The sequence below is a fragment of the Mixophyes fleayi genome, unplaced genomic scaffold (assembly GCF_038048845.1).
Source record: "Mixophyes fleayi isolate aMixFle1 unplaced genomic scaffold, aMixFle1.hap1 Scaffold_2450, whole genome shotgun sequence".
In the NCBI taxonomy this organism is placed as follows: Eukaryota; Metazoa; Chordata; class Amphibia; order Anura; family Limnodynastidae; genus Mixophyes; species Mixophyes fleayi.
In genome coordinates this window covers 33,941-49,940 of record NW_027446573.1, presented here as the reverse complement: position 1 = coordinate 49,940, position 16,000 = coordinate 33,941, and the positions used below count along the sequence as shown (strand labels likewise).

The 16,000-nt window shown below is 35.9% G+C and overlaps 8 non-coding genes across 8 annotated transcripts; all 8 read left to right on the top strand.

Moving 5' to 3' along the window:
- Positions 1-954: 954 nt before the first annotated feature.
- Positions 955-1,026, top strand: TRNAP-AGG (transfer RNA proline (anticodon AGG)). Its single transcript has one exon. It is a non-coding gene; the product is annotated as a tRNA-Pro (tRNA).
- Positions 1,027-1,942: 916 nt separating this feature from the next.
- Positions 1,943-2,014, top strand: TRNAP-AGG (transfer RNA proline (anticodon AGG)). Its single transcript has one exon. It is a non-coding gene; the product is annotated as a tRNA-Pro (tRNA).
- A 918-nt stretch (positions 2,015-2,932) lies between these two features.
- Positions 2,933-3,004, top strand: TRNAP-AGG (transfer RNA proline (anticodon AGG)). Its single transcript has one exon. It is a non-coding gene; the product is annotated as a tRNA-Pro (tRNA).
- Positions 3,005-3,920: 916 nt separating this feature from the next.
- TRNAP-AGG (transfer RNA proline (anticodon AGG)) lies at positions 3,921-3,992 on the top strand. The gene has a single exon. It is a non-coding gene; the product is annotated as a tRNA-Pro (tRNA).
- Positions 3,993-4,910: 918 nt separating this feature from the next.
- Positions 4,911-4,982, top strand: TRNAP-AGG (transfer RNA proline (anticodon AGG)). The gene has a single exon. It is a non-coding gene; the product is annotated as a tRNA-Pro (tRNA).
- Positions 4,983-5,899: 917 nt separating this feature from the next.
- TRNAP-AGG (transfer RNA proline (anticodon AGG)) lies at positions 5,900-5,971 on the top strand. Its single transcript has one exon. It is a non-coding gene; the product is annotated as a tRNA-Pro (tRNA).
- A 918-nt stretch (positions 5,972-6,889) lies between these two features.
- Positions 6,890-6,961, top strand: TRNAP-AGG (transfer RNA proline (anticodon AGG)). Its single transcript has one exon. It is a non-coding gene; the product is annotated as a tRNA-Pro (tRNA).
- A 918-nt stretch (positions 6,962-7,879) lies between these two features.
- TRNAP-AGG (transfer RNA proline (anticodon AGG)) lies at positions 7,880-7,951 on the top strand. Its single transcript has one exon. It is a non-coding gene; the product is annotated as a tRNA-Pro (tRNA).
- The last annotated feature ends 8,049 nt before the right edge of the window (positions 7,952-16,000 follow it).

Sequence of the window (16,000 nt, the reverse complement as noted above, 5' to 3'; positions counted from 1 at the left end):
TGCAAGAGATCCCGGGTTCAAATCCCGGACGAGCCCATGACTCCTTGTCATTTTCATCTTATTGTTTTTAGTTGATTCAGTAAAGCTAGCCATTTGAAGTTAGATTTTGTCAATTTCCCAAAATAGCTCTCATAACATTGTCCAAAACAAAATCCCTATGTATTAATAGGATGATTCTTAGTCAATGTTTCAAAAAGTCTCATGTGCCCAAACTGAATGAGACTATTCTTTGCAGGTACTTATGAATCTTGGCTTTATGATTTTTGAAGTGAGAAAATTTAGTAAAATGTGACTCCTATGGTTACATTTTCGATGACTTGTACATTTCTTTTCTATAGAAGACAGTAGTGTTCCTAAATAAATCTATATTAACTTAAGATATGAATAAATAAAGTCTTTCTTTTGAGTGTCTTTATTATTTACAGATATGATACTAATAAAGAGTAGGTACTTTGTAGGTACTGTGATTCTTGGCTTTCAAATTTTCAGATGTGAATGCTTAGAAAAATCTCAACATCAACAATATTTTATATTTATAAAAACTTACAATTTTATAAGTGCATACTTCGTAAGAAAATCAACCATATGGAACCATATCAGATAAACAAATCTCTCCAACGTAGATGACCTGGAGTGTATTTAAAGAACAGTCTCATTTTGACACAAAACACAGCTAAATCATGTTCTCTTGTGTTGCTTATTGCTCTAAAAACGTACTTCTCACATAGAGTGTGATAGATACTCTGATTATTCCCCAGAAAAACCCAAACACTGTAGGCATCATATATAATAAAATTGCAATATTGAAATGGGTTTACATTGTAAAATGTCTAGTTAAAGGGAATATTTTCTCTACTTTACAAGTTTCTTTTTGTGAGAAATAAATTTTTAAAATAATTACTTCTTTTTGCTTTTAAAAATTCGAAAAACGCACTTAAATTTTTGCTTCTGAATGGCTTGTTGGTCTAGGGGTATGATTCTCGCTTAGGGTGCGAGAGGTCCCGGGTTCAAATCCCGGACGAGCCCATGACTCCTTGTCATTTTCATCTTATTGTTTTTAGTTGATTCAGTAAAGCTAGCCATTTGAAGTTAGATTTTGTCAATTTCTAAAAATAGCTCTCATAACATTGTCCAAAACAAAATCCCTATGTATTAATGGGATGATTCTTAGTTAATGTTTTAAAAAGTCTCATGTGCCCAAACTGAATGAGACTATTCTTTGCAGGTACTTATGAACCTTGGCTTTATGATTTTCAAGTGAGTAAATTTAGTAAAATGTGACTCCTATGGTTATATTTTCAATGACTTGTACATTTCTTTTCTAAAGAAGACAGTAGTGTTCCTAAATAAATCTATATTAACTTAAGATATGAATAAATAAAGTCTTTCTTTTGAGTGTCTTTATTATTTACAGATATGATACTAATAAAGAGTAGGTACTTTGTAGGTACTGTGATTCTTGGCTTTCAAATTTTCAGATGTGAATGCTTAGAAAAATCTCAACATCAACAATATGTTATATTAATAAAAACTTACACTTTCATAAGTGCATACTTTGTAAGAAAATCAACCATATGGAACCATATTAGATAAACAAATCTCTCCAACGTAGATGACCTGGAGTGTATTTAAAGAACAGTCTCATTTTGACACAAAACACAGCTAAATCATGTTCTCTTGTGTTGCTTATTGCTCTAAAAACGTACTTCTCACATAGAGTGTGATAGATTCTCTGATTATTCCCCAGTAAAACCCAAACACTGTAGGCATTATATATAATAAAATTGCAATATTGAAATGGGTTAACATTGTAAAATGTCTAGTTAAAGGGAATATTTTCTCTACTTTACAAGTTTTTTTTGTGAGAAATAAATTTTTAAAATAATAACTTCTTTTTGCTTTTAAAAATTCGAAAAAAGCACCTAAATGTTTGCTTCTGAATGGCTCGTTGGTCTAGGGGTATGATTCTCGCTTAGGGTGCGAGAGGTCCTGGGTTCAAATCCCGGATGAGCCCATGACTCCTTGTCATTTTCATCTTATTGTTTTTAGTTGATTCAGTAAAGCTAGCCATTTGAAGTTAGATTTTGTCAATTTCCAAAAATAGCTCTCATAACATTGTCCAAAACAAAATCCCTATATATTAATGGGATGATTCTTAGTTAATGTTTCAAAAAGTCTCATGTGCCCAAACTGAATGAGACTATTCTTTGCAGGTACTTATGAATCTTGGCTTTATGATTTTTGAAGTGAGAAAATTTAGTAAAATGTGACTCCTATGGTTACATTTTCGATGACTTGTACATTTCTTTTCTATAGAAGACAGTAGTGTTCCTAAATAAATCTATATTAACTTAAGATATGAATAAATAAAGTCTTTCTTTTGAGTGTCTTTATTATTTACAGATATGATACTAATAAAGAGTAGGTACTTTGTAGGTACTGTGATTCTTGGCTTTCAAATTTTCAGATGTGAATGCTTAGAAAAATCTCAACATCAACAATATGTTATATTTATAAAAACTTACAATTTCATAAGTGCATACTTCGTAAGAAAATCAACCATATGGAACCATATCAGATAAACAAATCTCTCCAACGTAGATGACCTGGAGTGTATTTAAAGAACAGTCTCATTTTGACACAAAACACAGCTAAATCATGTTCTCTTGTGTTGCTTATTGCTCTAAAAACGTACTTCTCACATAGAGTGTGATAGATACTCTGATTATTCCCCAGAAAAACCCAAACACTGTAGGCATCATATATAATAAAATTGCAATATTGAAATGGGTTTACATTGTAAAATGTCTAGTTAAAGGGAATATTTTCTCTACTTTACAAGTTTCTTTTTGTGAGAAATAAATTTTTAAAATAATTACTTCTTTTTGCTTTTAAAAATTCGAAAAACGCACTTAAATTTTTGCTTCTGAATGGCTTGTTGGTCTAGGGGTATGATTCTCGCTTAGGGTGCGAGAGGTCCCGGGTTCAAATCCCGGACGAGCCCATGACTCCTTGTCATTTTCATCTTATTGTTTTTAGTTGATTCAGTAAAGCTAGCCATTTGAAGTTAGATTTTGTCAATTTCTAAAAATAGCTCTCATAACATTGTCCAAAACAAAATCCCTATGTATTAATGGGATGATTCTTAGTTAATGTTTTAAAAAGTCTCATGTGCCCAAACTGAATGAGACTATTCTTTGCAGGTACTTATGAACCTTGGCTTTATGATTTTCAAGTGAGTAAATTTAGTAAAATGTGACTCCTATGGTTATATTTTCAATGACTTGTACATTTCTTTTCTAAAGAAGACAGTAGTGTTCCTAAATAAATCTATATTAACTTAAGATATGAATAAATAAAGTCTTTCTTTTGAGTGTCTTTATTATTTACAGATATGATACTAATAAAGAGTAGGTACTTTGTAGGTACTGTGATTCTTGGCTTTCAAATTTTCAGATGTGAATGCTTAGAAAAATCTCAACATCAACAATATGTTATATTAATAAAAACTTACACTTTCATAAGTGCATACTTTGTAAGAAAATCAACCATATGGAACCATATTAGATAAACAAATCTCTCCAACGTAGATGACCTGGAGTGTATTTAAAGAACAGTCTCATTTTGACACAAAACACAGCTAAATCATGTTCTCTTGTGTTGCTTATTGCTCTAAAAACGTACTTCTCACATAGAGTGTGATAGATTCTCTGATTATTCCCCAGAAAAACCCAAACACTGTAGGCATTATATATAATAAAATTGCAATATTGAAATGGGTTAACATTGTAAAATGTCTAGTTAAAGGGAATATTTTCTCTACTTTACAAGTTTTTTTTGTGAGAAATAAATTTTTAAAATAATAACTTCTTTTTGCTTTTAAAAATTCGAAAAAAGCACCTAAATGTTTGCTTCTGAATGGCTTGTTGGTCTAGGGGTATGATTCTCGCTTAGGGTGCGAGAGGTCCTGGGTTCAAATCCCGGATGAGCCCATGACTCCTTGTCATTTTCATCTTATTGTTTTTAGTTGATTCAGTAAAGCTAGCCATTTGAAGTTAGATTTTGTCAATTTCCAAAAATAGCTCTCATAACATTGTCCAAAACAAAATCCCTATATATTAATGGGATGATTCTTAGTTAATGTTTCAAAAAGTCTCATGTGCCCAAACTGAATGAGACTATTCTTTGCAGGTACTTATGAATCTTGGCTTTATGATTTTTGAAGTGAGAAAATTTAGTAAAATGTGACTCCTATGGTTACATTTTCGATGACTTGTACATTTCTTTTCTATAGAAGACAGTAGTGTTCCTAAATAAATCTATATTAACTTAAGATATGAATAAATAAAGTCTTTCTTTTGAGTGTCTTTATTATTTACAGATATGATACTAATAAAGAGTAGGTACTTTGTAGGTACTGTGATTCTTGGCTTTCAAATTTTCAGATGTGAATGCTTAGAAAAATCTCAACATCAACAATATGTTATATTTATAAAAACTTACAATTTCATAAGTGCATACTTCGTAAGAAAATCAACCATATGGAACCATATCAGATAAACAAATCTCTCCAACGTAGATGACCTGGAGTGTATTTAAAGAATAGTCTCATTTTGACACAAAACACAGCTAAATCATGTTCTCTTGTGTTGCTTATTGCTCTAAAAACGTACTTCTCACATAGAGTGTGATAGATACTCTGATTATTCCCCAGAAAAACCCAAACACTGTAGGCATCATATATAATAAAATTGCAATATTGAAATGGGTTTACATTGTAAAATGTCTAGTTAAAGGGAATATTTTCTATACTTTACAAGTTTCTTTTTGTGAGAAATAAATTTTTAAAATAATTACTTCTTTTTGCTTTTAAAAATTCGAAAAAAGCACCTAAATGTTTGCTTCTGAATGGCTCGTTGGTCTAGGGGTATGATTCTTGCTTAGGGTGCGAGAGGTCCCGGGTTCAAATCCCGGATGAGCCCATGACTCCTTGTCATTTTCATCTTATTGTTTTTAGTTGATTCAGTAAAGCTAGCCATTTGAAGTTAGATTTTGTCAATTTCCAAAAATAGCTCTCATAACATTGTCCAAAACAAAATCCCTATATATTAATGGGATGATTCTTAGTTAATGTTTCAAAAAGTCTCATGTGCCCAAACTGAATGAGACTATTCTTTGCAGGTACTTATGAATCTTGGCTTTATGATTTTTGAAGTGAGAAAATTTAGTAAAATGTGACTCCTATGGTTACATTTTCGATGACTTGTACATTTCTTTTCTAAAGAAGACAGTAGTGTTCCTAAATAAATCTATATTAACTTAAGATATGAATAAATAAAGTCTTTCTTTTGAGTGTCTTTATTATTTACAGATATGATACTAATAAAGAGTCGGTACTTTGTAGGTACTGTGATTCTTGGCTTTCAAATTTTCAGATGTGAATGCTTAGAAAAATCTCAACATCAACAATATGTTATATTAATAAAAACTTACACTTTCATAAGTGCATACTTTGTAAGAAAATCAACCATATGGAACCATATTAGATAAACAAATCTCTCCAACGTAGATGACCTGGAGTGTATTTAAAGAACAGTCTCATTTTGACACAAAACACAGCTAAATCATGTTCTCTTGTGTTGCTTATTGCTCTAAAAACGTACTTCTCACATAGAGTGTGATAGATTCTCTGATTATTCCCCAGAAAAACCCAAACACTGTAGGCATTATATATAATAAAATTGCAATATTGAAATGGGTTAACATTGTAAAATGTCTAGTTAAAGGGAATATTTTCTCTACTTTACAAGTTTTTTTTGTGAGAAATAAATTTTTAAAATAATAACTTCTTTTTGCTTTTAAAAATTCGAAAAAAGCACCTAAATGTTTGCTTCTGAATGGCTCGTTGGTCTAGGGGTATGATTCTCGCTTAGGGTGCGAGAGGTCCTGGGTTCAAATCCTGGATGAGCCCATGACTCCTTGTCATTTTCATCTTATTGTTTTTAGTTGATTCAGTAAAGCTAGCCATTTGAAGTTAGATTTTGTCAATTTCCAAAAATAGCTCTCATAACATTGTCCAAAACAAAATCCCTATATATTAATGGGATGATTCTTAGTTAATGTTTCAAAAAGTCTCATGTGCCCAAACTGAATGAGACTATTCTTTGCAGGTACTTATGAATCTTGGCTTTATGATTTTTGAAGTGAGAAAATTTAGTAAAATGTGACTCCTATGGTTACATTTTCGATGACTTGTACATTTCTTTTCTATAGAAGACAGTAGTGTTCCTAAATAAATCTATATTAACTTAAGATATGAATAAATAAAGTCTTTCTTTTGAGTGTCTTTATTATTTACAGATATGATACTAATAAAGAGTAGGTACTTTGTAGGTACTGTGATTCTTGGCTTTCAAATTTTCAGATGTGAATGCTTAGAAAAATCTCAACATCAACAATATGTTATATTTATAAAAACTTACAATTTCATAAGTGCATACTTCGTAAGAAAATCAACCATATGGAACCATATCAGATAAACAAATCTCTCCAACGTAGATGACCTGGAGTGTATTTAAAGAACAGTCTCATTTTGACACAAAACACAGCTAAATCATGTTCTCTTGTGTTGCTTATTGCTCTAAAAACGTACTTCTCACATAGAGTGTGATAGATACTCTGATTATTCCCCAGAAAAACCCAAACACTGTAGGCATCATATATAATAAAATTGCAATATTGAAATGGGTTTACATTGTAAAATGTCTAGTTAAAGGGAATATTTTCTATACTTTACAAGTTTCTTTTTGTGAGAAATAAATTTTTAAAATAATTACTTCTTTTTGCTTTTAAAAATTCGAAAAAAGCACCTAAATGTTTGCTTCTGAATGGCTCGTTGGTCTAGGGGTTTGATTCTTGCTTAGGGTGCGAGAGGTCCCGGGTTCAAATCCCGGATGAGCCCATGACTCCTTGTCATTTTCATCTTATTGTTTTTAGTTGATTCAGTAAAGCTAGCCATTTGAAGTTAGATTTTGTCAATTTCCAAAAATAGCTCTCATAACATTGTCCAAAACAAAATCCCTATATATTAATGGGATGATTCTAAGTTAATGTTTCAAAAAGTCTCATGTGCCCAAACTGAATGAGACTATTCTTTGCAGGTACTTATGAATCTTGGCTTTATGATTTTTGAAGTGAGAAAATTTAGTAAAATGTGACTCCTATGGTTACATTTTCGATGACTTGTACATTTCTTTTCTATAGAAGACAGTAGTGTTCCTAAATAAATCTATATTAACTTTAGATATGAATAAATAAAGTCTTTCTTTTGAGTGTCTTTATTATTTACAGATATGATACTAATAAAGAGTAGGTACTTTGTAGGTACTGTGATTCTTGGCTTTCAAATTTTCAGATGTGAATGCTTAGAAAAATCTCAACATCAACAATATGTTATATTTATAAAAACTTACAATTTCATAAGTGCATACTTCGTAAGAAAATCAACCATATGGAACCATATCAGATAAACAAATCTCTCCAACGTAGATGACCTGGAGTGTATTTAAAGAACAGTCTCATTTTGACACAAAACACAGCTAAATCATGTTCTCTTGTGTTGCTTATTGCTCTAAAAACGTACTTCTCACATAGAGTGTGATAGATACTCTGATTATTCCCCAGAAAAACCCAAACACTGTAGGCATCATATATAATAAAATTGCAATATTGAAATGGGTTTACATTGTAAAATGTCTAGTTAAAGGGAATATTTTCTATACTTTACAAGTTTCTTTTTGTGAGAAATAAATTTTTAAAATAATTACTTCTTTTTGCTTTTAAAAATTCGAAAAACGCACTTAAATTTTTGCTTCTGAATGGCTCGTTGGTCTAGGGGTATGATTCTCGCTTAGGGTGCGGGAGGTCCCGGGTTCAAATCCCGGACGAGCCCATGACTCCTTGTCATTTTCATCTTATTGTTTTTAGTTGATTTAGTAAAGCTAGCCATTTCAAGTTAGATTTTGTCAATTTCCCAAAATAGCTCTCATAACATTGTCCAAAACAAAATCCCTATGTATTAATAGGATGATTCTTAGTCAATGTTTCAAAAAGTCTCATGTGCCCAAACTGAATGAGACTATTCTTTGCAGGTACTTATGAATCTTGGCTTTATGATTTTTGAAGTGAGAAAATTTAGTAAAATGTGACTCCTATGGTTACATTTTCGATGACTTGTACATTTCTTTTCTATAGAAGACAGTAGTGTTCCTAAATAAATCTATATTAACTTAAGATCTGAATAAATAAAGTCTTTCTTTTGAGTGTCTTTATTATTTACAGATATGATACTAATAAAGAGTAGGTATCCCGTATTGAGGAGACTATCACCAAACTTCTCTTCTCTTTCCATCATCCTATTTGTCCCTCACTACTCACCTCCTCACTAATCTGCACACATGAACTGTTTTGTCTTCTGCTCCTTCTCATGGCTTCTAGGAACATCTCATCTAACCCTGGTCTCCGTACAATACCCACTATCGGTTCATGCCCCCTCCCCCACCCCAAATCTTTCCATCCACCCCATACTTGCAATCCCACCAACCTTATCCACATATCTTCACTACCCTCTCTGCCCTTCTCCTGTGCACTATGGAACACCAGATCTGTTTGTAACAAACTTACATCCATCGATGATCTATTCATTTATAAATCCCTCAACCTCCTTGCCATTACAGAAACCTGGCTCACCTCCTCTGGCACAACATTCACTGCTGCTCTCTCCTACAGGAAACTCACTCTCACCACACTCCCACACCCAGAAACAGACAAGGTGGTGGAGTAGACATTCTACTTTCTCCAAATTGCACCTTCCAAGTCATACCCTTTGAACCCTCCTTCCCATTCGTCTCCTTTGAAGTCTACACCATCCGTTTATTTTATATTCTCCACCTTCATACTGCTGTCATCTCCCGTCTGGGCTCACAAGGACGTGCGTGCAGGTCGAGGGACCCTCGCACAGAGGTACCAAGAGTCAGGGTGCTTCGAAAGGAGTAGTGACGTGCGGCCAATCAGCGGTAGCACCGTATGAATTAGCTGCTGATTGCAAAAGCTTTCCCGCCTACTGTGCCTCCTTAAACATAGGAAAAGAAATATAATTAACTAAAATTCTATAACCGGGAGGGTGGGAGAGGATTCTTAAAGTCAAGAGAGAACACGCCCAGTGAGGAAAGAATATGCAAACTCAGCCGAGTCCCACCACCTGCATCCATAGGCTGCAGCATGTCACCTGACTTAACCCTGTAAAGTAAAAGCATGATTCGTGACAACAGATTTGTTTATCTGCATTCAGCTTAAGGCCTCATTTTTCATTATCAAAGCCTAATTATTACAGAAGCAGTCTGTGTCTTGTGTCAGCTGCTATAACAAGTGATAACATAATTAAATGAAAGGCATCTCTCATGACAAGACTGCTTCTGTAATAATTAGGCTTTGATAATGAAACTGAGCTGGTTATAGGAAATGTGTCATGTCTGGTATCATTTTAATCTCCTATTCATCAGCAGTTGTCCGGTTCTTCCGCCGAAGAGATCGCACATTGCATAATCTAGTCTATTTACACATTACAGTCAGTATCACTTTAAGTATTTATTCCCTAACATCACTAACTAGAGTATGCAATGTGCGATCTCTTCGGCGGAAGAACCGGACAACTGCTGATGAATAGGAGATTAAAATGATACCAGACATGACACATTTCCTATAACCTGGACCTTAAATAACACTAAAGTGTACATATAATCATAATATATAAACTAAATACTGTCTGCTCATAAATCACTGTAGAATGGAATCAATATAAATATGAAATATATAAATAACTAAATGTTGTAGTGCGATTGTGTGCGTGCGTATTTTACCACATGATCGCGCCATGCCACGTGTACCGTGGCATACTGAGTGCAATCGCACGATAAAACAATATTAACTAATATACTTTCGCTCATCCAATTATACGACTTCGACAGAGGTCGATTCAAAACTGAATTAAGGTTGTTAGACCAATCTACGGATGATAGAGATTCCATGTATGTGTATAAGGCAATTCAAATTTGTCAATGATCTGGGCTGAAGGAAGTGAAAGCTTTCAAAGACACGGTAACCAGTGATTTAATACATGTAATCGCCTTTGATTGCTATTGGTTAAATGGATATACTTGTCCATTATACAAATCTGGATGATTTAGAAAAGGTAAGTGTAAAGGAATGGTGACCGTAATACCACTTCAGACGGACTCTGCTGAAATTTGTAAGTCCAATTCTGGGCCATTTGGATTGATAAATGCAGTGCTGAAATTCCTTATTAAGTAACTGATAATAGAATGGGTAAAATATGTAAAGGAAACAGCAAATTAGGGAACACTATCATCTTACTTTCATATCTGGGACAAGCCAGTTTAATTAAGTTTCCAACCATTCATATCATCAGTCACGGACTTTACTGCTTATTTCATATTCCTTTTTTCCCTCTTATTAAGTACATATATTTTTATTTACATAGTTTATGTTCTTCTGAAGTTGAATACCTAAGTAAGTGAAAGATCTACTAGCCTAAATTAAAGTGACATTTTTACTAGCCTCCGGGCCCAAAGACATCACCACAGATTTTGGCTGATGATTCATGCAATCATAAACTATGCCATATTCCTCATTTTTTTTTTTTTTTTAAATAGTGGTGCTATTGTTCAATGCGGATCAGATATTAATAATAACAAATCATCCGCAAACGCGGCCAATCTGATGTCCTGGGTTTCTATACAGGCAGGCCCGGCGCTCCCATTAGCCAACCTTAGGCACTTGCCTAGGGCGCCGGGACCTGCAGGGCGCCGCCGCTGTTTCTTCAACTTCCGCCGCCACTTGCAATTAATTTCGATGCGCCCGGGCTGCCCGGCACATCGCTCACCTGGTCACTGACGATAGTGATCAGGTGACAGGTCTTTACCCGGCGGCGCCTGTGCTGTGCTGCATTATCACACTGTCAGTGACAGACAGTGTGAATAAAGTTCTTTCCCCCTCCCCTCCCAGCATGCATCGCTCCGCCTCCTGTGTGAAGAAGGCGAGGAGCAGCCATAGGAATGAAAAGAGAAGAGAAGTGAAGAAAAGAAAAGAAAAGAGAAGAGGTTTGAAGAGCCCCCCTGCATCTACTGAAGAGGCTTCAGGAGAAGAAAGAGCGAGGTAAATAAAATCGAATTATTTATTTATTTATTTAGTGTTTTCGGCGGGGCAGGGGGGCGTTGAATTTTTGCCTAGGGCGCCTAGAACCCTAGCACCGGCCCTGTATACAGGTTAGAACTAGATGTCAAAATTTCAAGAAAAAGGTCTAACGCTAAATGAAATAAGAGTGAAGAAAGAGGGCACCCTTGTCTTGTGCCTCTAGTCATGGTAATTGAGGCACTAAATTGACCATTAATAAAAAGCGAAGTCCCAGGGTTCATGTAAATAGATCTAATAAATTGTGAAAATTCACACATAAATCCTATCTCTTCTAAGACAAGTTGGAGGTGCATCCAAGAGACTGAATCAAATGTATTTTCAGCATCAAACCTTAGTAAAATGTCTGTTATCTTTTTTTCTGTTTAGTCACGTTTTAAGCAATATTATTCATATTATGGGTGAAACCTAATTGATGAGACGTTAACAAATCCATCAATATGGATTGTAATCTATTTGCCATTTGTTACGGCTAACCAACAACTGACACAATTTGCAAGTACTGATGGTAGAGGTCTTTGCCTATAGCATGCACCTTTCCATATATTTACTTGCACTTGCAGGTATTCGGATGCCTCCAGGACTTAACTCTAGTGTTGTAAAAGCTTATATACAGTCACTGTAGCTCAGAGGTAGGAGGCACAGGAACATTGTGACACAGCACGCGGATAACCAGGGACAGATCAAGGGTTGCGGGTCAGAAGCTAGTAAGGTAGTCAAAGACCGTCCAAAGATCAGGGCTGGTAGCAAGCAGGGGAAATCCAAGAGACAGAGTAAAAGATCAGAGCTATCAGCATTCAAGCAGGCTCCAGAAACAAGCCAAGGGTCACAGCAGGAATCCATTGTAACAGCCAGAGTATCCACAGGAAACAAGTAGCAGGTCATCAAATGTGTGGCACAAATGCTATAACCAGCAGGGAGGCTAGTGCCTGCCTTATGTACCAAAGAGGACCAATCAGGGCTGAGCAGACATCCCCCTATTTGGTCCCAGGAGACCGCTAATTATTAGTTATCACCGCGCGCCCTTCTATTTCCTTCTCTGTGATGTCAGCATTTAACTTTTAACATCTGTGCACTAGTAAGTATAGGAAGTTTTTCTTCCCGTAGGAGTTCCTGATGGAACAATGAATTTCTGGACGGTTTTAATAAAGTTTGTTGTAATAAGGTTGAAATTTGAATACATTGAATGATATGGAAAATATAGTACCAGTGGTTGGGTCTTTAGCACGCTTAAAGTTGGTGATAACCGCAAGGTGATTATATTCCAATAAAGTGTGGACTTTATGGCACGCTTAAAGTTGGTCATAACAGCAAGATGATTATATTCCAGTAAAGTGTGGGCTTTTTAGCACGCTTAAAGTTGGTGATAACTAGGGGTGTGCACCGGCCACTTTTAGTGTTTTGGGTTCTGATTTGTTTTGCGAAAACACCCGACGAAAGGTTTTGGTTCTGATTTAGGGTTTTGGGTTCTGATTTATTTTTAAAAAAGCATAAAAAGTGCTAAAATCCATTTTTTGGTTTTTTTTTCACTCCTACGCTATTATTAACCTCAATAGCATTCAATAACAATCATTTCCACTAATTTCCAGTCTATTCTGAACACCTCACACCTCACAATATTGTTTTTAGGCCAAAAGGTTGCACCGAGGTAGCTGGATGACTAAGCTAAGCGCCACAAGTGGGCGGCACAAACACGTGCCCCATCGTAGGTGGCTGTGTAGGCTTGAATGGCCTTTTGCTGCTTCCTGCCTGCCCCAGCGTCCCGGCCGTCACCATGACGACCGGGACGTCACTTCCCTTCAACTCCCGACCGTTGCCGAGGCAATGGCCGGACGCCCAGCAGTGTAGCGCCGCGTCCTGGCAAGAGGGGACAGCCGGGCGCGTGTGCAGAAGGACCTAATAGCCTGCTGGCTATTAGGCTGTAATTATTTTATTAGTCAGCTCCTGGGAGTAGTTGCAGAGCTAGGCTCTGATTGGCTCACCTGTATATTTAAGGCAATGAGGTCTGCTACCTCAGACTGTGTGTATATTATACCCAGGGGTATAAATTTGGTCCAATCATGAGTACCATTAGTGTCATGCATCCCATGAGGATTACTTGGTTCACCGGTCCCTGTATGATTTATATATAAGATTATCCATTACAGAGTGTTGCAGTACTTGATGGAAGCGACTATAGATCTGGGGGTAAATGTATCAAGCTGAGAGTTTCCCAGCGGGTTTGAAAAGTGGAGATGTAGCCTATAGCAACCAATCAGATTTTAGCTGTCATTTTGTAAAATGTACTAAATAAATGATAGCTAGAATCTGATTGGCTTTTCAAACCCGCCGAAAAACTCTCAGCTTGATACATTTACCCCCAGATCTATAGTCGCTTCCATCAAGTACTGCAACACTCTGTTACAGAGCCATAACTAAAATATTAGTGACTTGGGTGAGAGAGACCAATATCATTTCAAAAGATATGGGAGCCCTGGCGCTCCTTACAATTAGCCTGTCTCAGGAAATCTATTGAAAATGATGTCTCTCTTGGCTTCGCTTAGTTCTGTTCCCTGCCATGCAAACTCTCCTCCTGATGGTTGTCTGCATGGATCTCTTCTTATTTCCCCCTTTACAAACTGCAATCTCAACCCAACTTGATCTGCTGTATAAAACTTCAGCATGCAACGTTTCTGCACTTGAAAAGAGAATTATATGACGACAGTTCTGTCTTGACATTAATAATATAACACCCTATTTTGACAATATATGTTCTAATGTGACAGTTTTATTATCACCTTTGGCTGCGCTCGTGGGAGCTATATACATAATTCTGCTCTTATTGATGTTTCTTGTGACACCTTAAATAAAGAGATAACAAAAATCCCTACAGATGTGACACATGAAATGACGGTAGCCTCCAATCCATTATTCTCATGACTTTTCCATAAACAAGAATTATGCTCCAGTGAGGGATATTTAAGGGTGTCTTCCTGGCTAGAAATCTCCTTTATATACAAAGCATATTTAATGTTGTTGATAATAATAATAATAATAATAATAATAATAATAATAATAATAATAATAATAATAATCTAAATGAAGGTAGGAAGGATAATTGTGCATGAAAATGAAGTAGAATTTGTTGAATGTCATGTAACTTGTGATAGTTTACAGAGATCAAAGCTAGATTTATTACTGGCCTAAAATTGCAGTGTAAGTTCTCTTTTGTTCTCTCTCTGTTCATCACACAGAGGCTTTTCAGTTTTTTACAAATGCCTGAGCAGTGAGCACAGTCCTTTATGAGTCAAGTACAAAGGTTTCTGGACAATCACATGCAAATGAGTTCATGTGGGCTTAAACAGAAACTATCTCAGCAAGAGTGTGTTGCTAGGCAACAAGGACCCCTTTAGAATCAATAGAAAGCAGAATAGGTGTACTGATACACTTAAGTGAAAGTCAGTTGTACAGTCACTAAATAGCAATGTATTTGTTCCATAACATGTTCCAATACATAACAGGATTTATATGTTCCATAACAGGTTACAATACCTAACAGGTAATGACAATTTAGTTCAGGAAAACCGTTATAAAAAAGTATATATAATTGATGCTTTGCTTCAGAGTCCCATAGCTATATTTCACAGTAAGTTAATGAGTAAACTTTATTCAGAATGGTAATAGAAGAATCCAGTTGCTAGGTACATGTGGACTACAGAGTTGTTTTTTAAAGATCTTTTCACACAGCAGCAGTGTTGGATTTGTCACTTATTTATTTATGTCTATTTTAAGGCGGTAAAATCTAGGAGAATGGGCTGCTGGACTGCACAGTAGGAATAGGTCATACTTGCCAACTCTCCCGTAATGTCCGAGAGACTCCCACAGCGTGGGATAGTCTCCCGGACTCCCAGGAGAGTGTGGCAAACTCCCGAATTCTGCCCACGTCCTAGTGAAGTGGGCAGAATTTGGTCCAAAATGCCACGATTCTCAGTGAATCGCGGCATTTGGCCCCGTCCCCGGTGTAAAATGACGCATTTGCGTCATTACGTCACAGGGGAGGGGGGGTCCAAATTGACGCGATTTTTGGTGCCGTGCCCCCCATGGCGCTCACCTCCCCCGGCAGGCTCCCGGAGGACAGCAGCATCAAGTTGGTAAGTATGGAATAGGTATATATTGTTCTTACCATAACCAATAAATAAAAACTGAGGTGTAATAAGGCTGAGACCACATGTTGCAAACAACACAAGTTGAGCCTCTGTCCTCATCTTTAGCAATATATCAAAGAACTTGAGGACTTGTTTCATGCTATCTACTACAGATGGGCAAATCTGTGATGGAATTTCACAAGCTGTTTCGAACAGGAGTGAATTCCAGTTTTGCTCTCCATTTCACTGCATGGTACACATATGTTTCCTATTGTGATGAGTATATCTCTAATGCTTAACGTGTGCTTCTGCCTTTTAGTCTTCTATTCTATTAAGTCAGTAACAACAGTGATAGACCTTTCCATATAGTTAATGAATTTGAAAGTGTGGACCAAATCCCTCTTTTTTCCTACTTATTTGACTCCCGGCTTATAGGAAGGGGATCCCAGGTCAGAATCTCCCACTATTCAAGGACGGAGGACAATCACTTATTAAAGTGGAATAGTTCTTTAAGCAATGAAACACTGCTAATGTTATTTTACTTTAATAATAGTGGCTCAATTAAGCTGTATTCATGCATATTTCATCCAAGCTAGCGTAACAGTGTT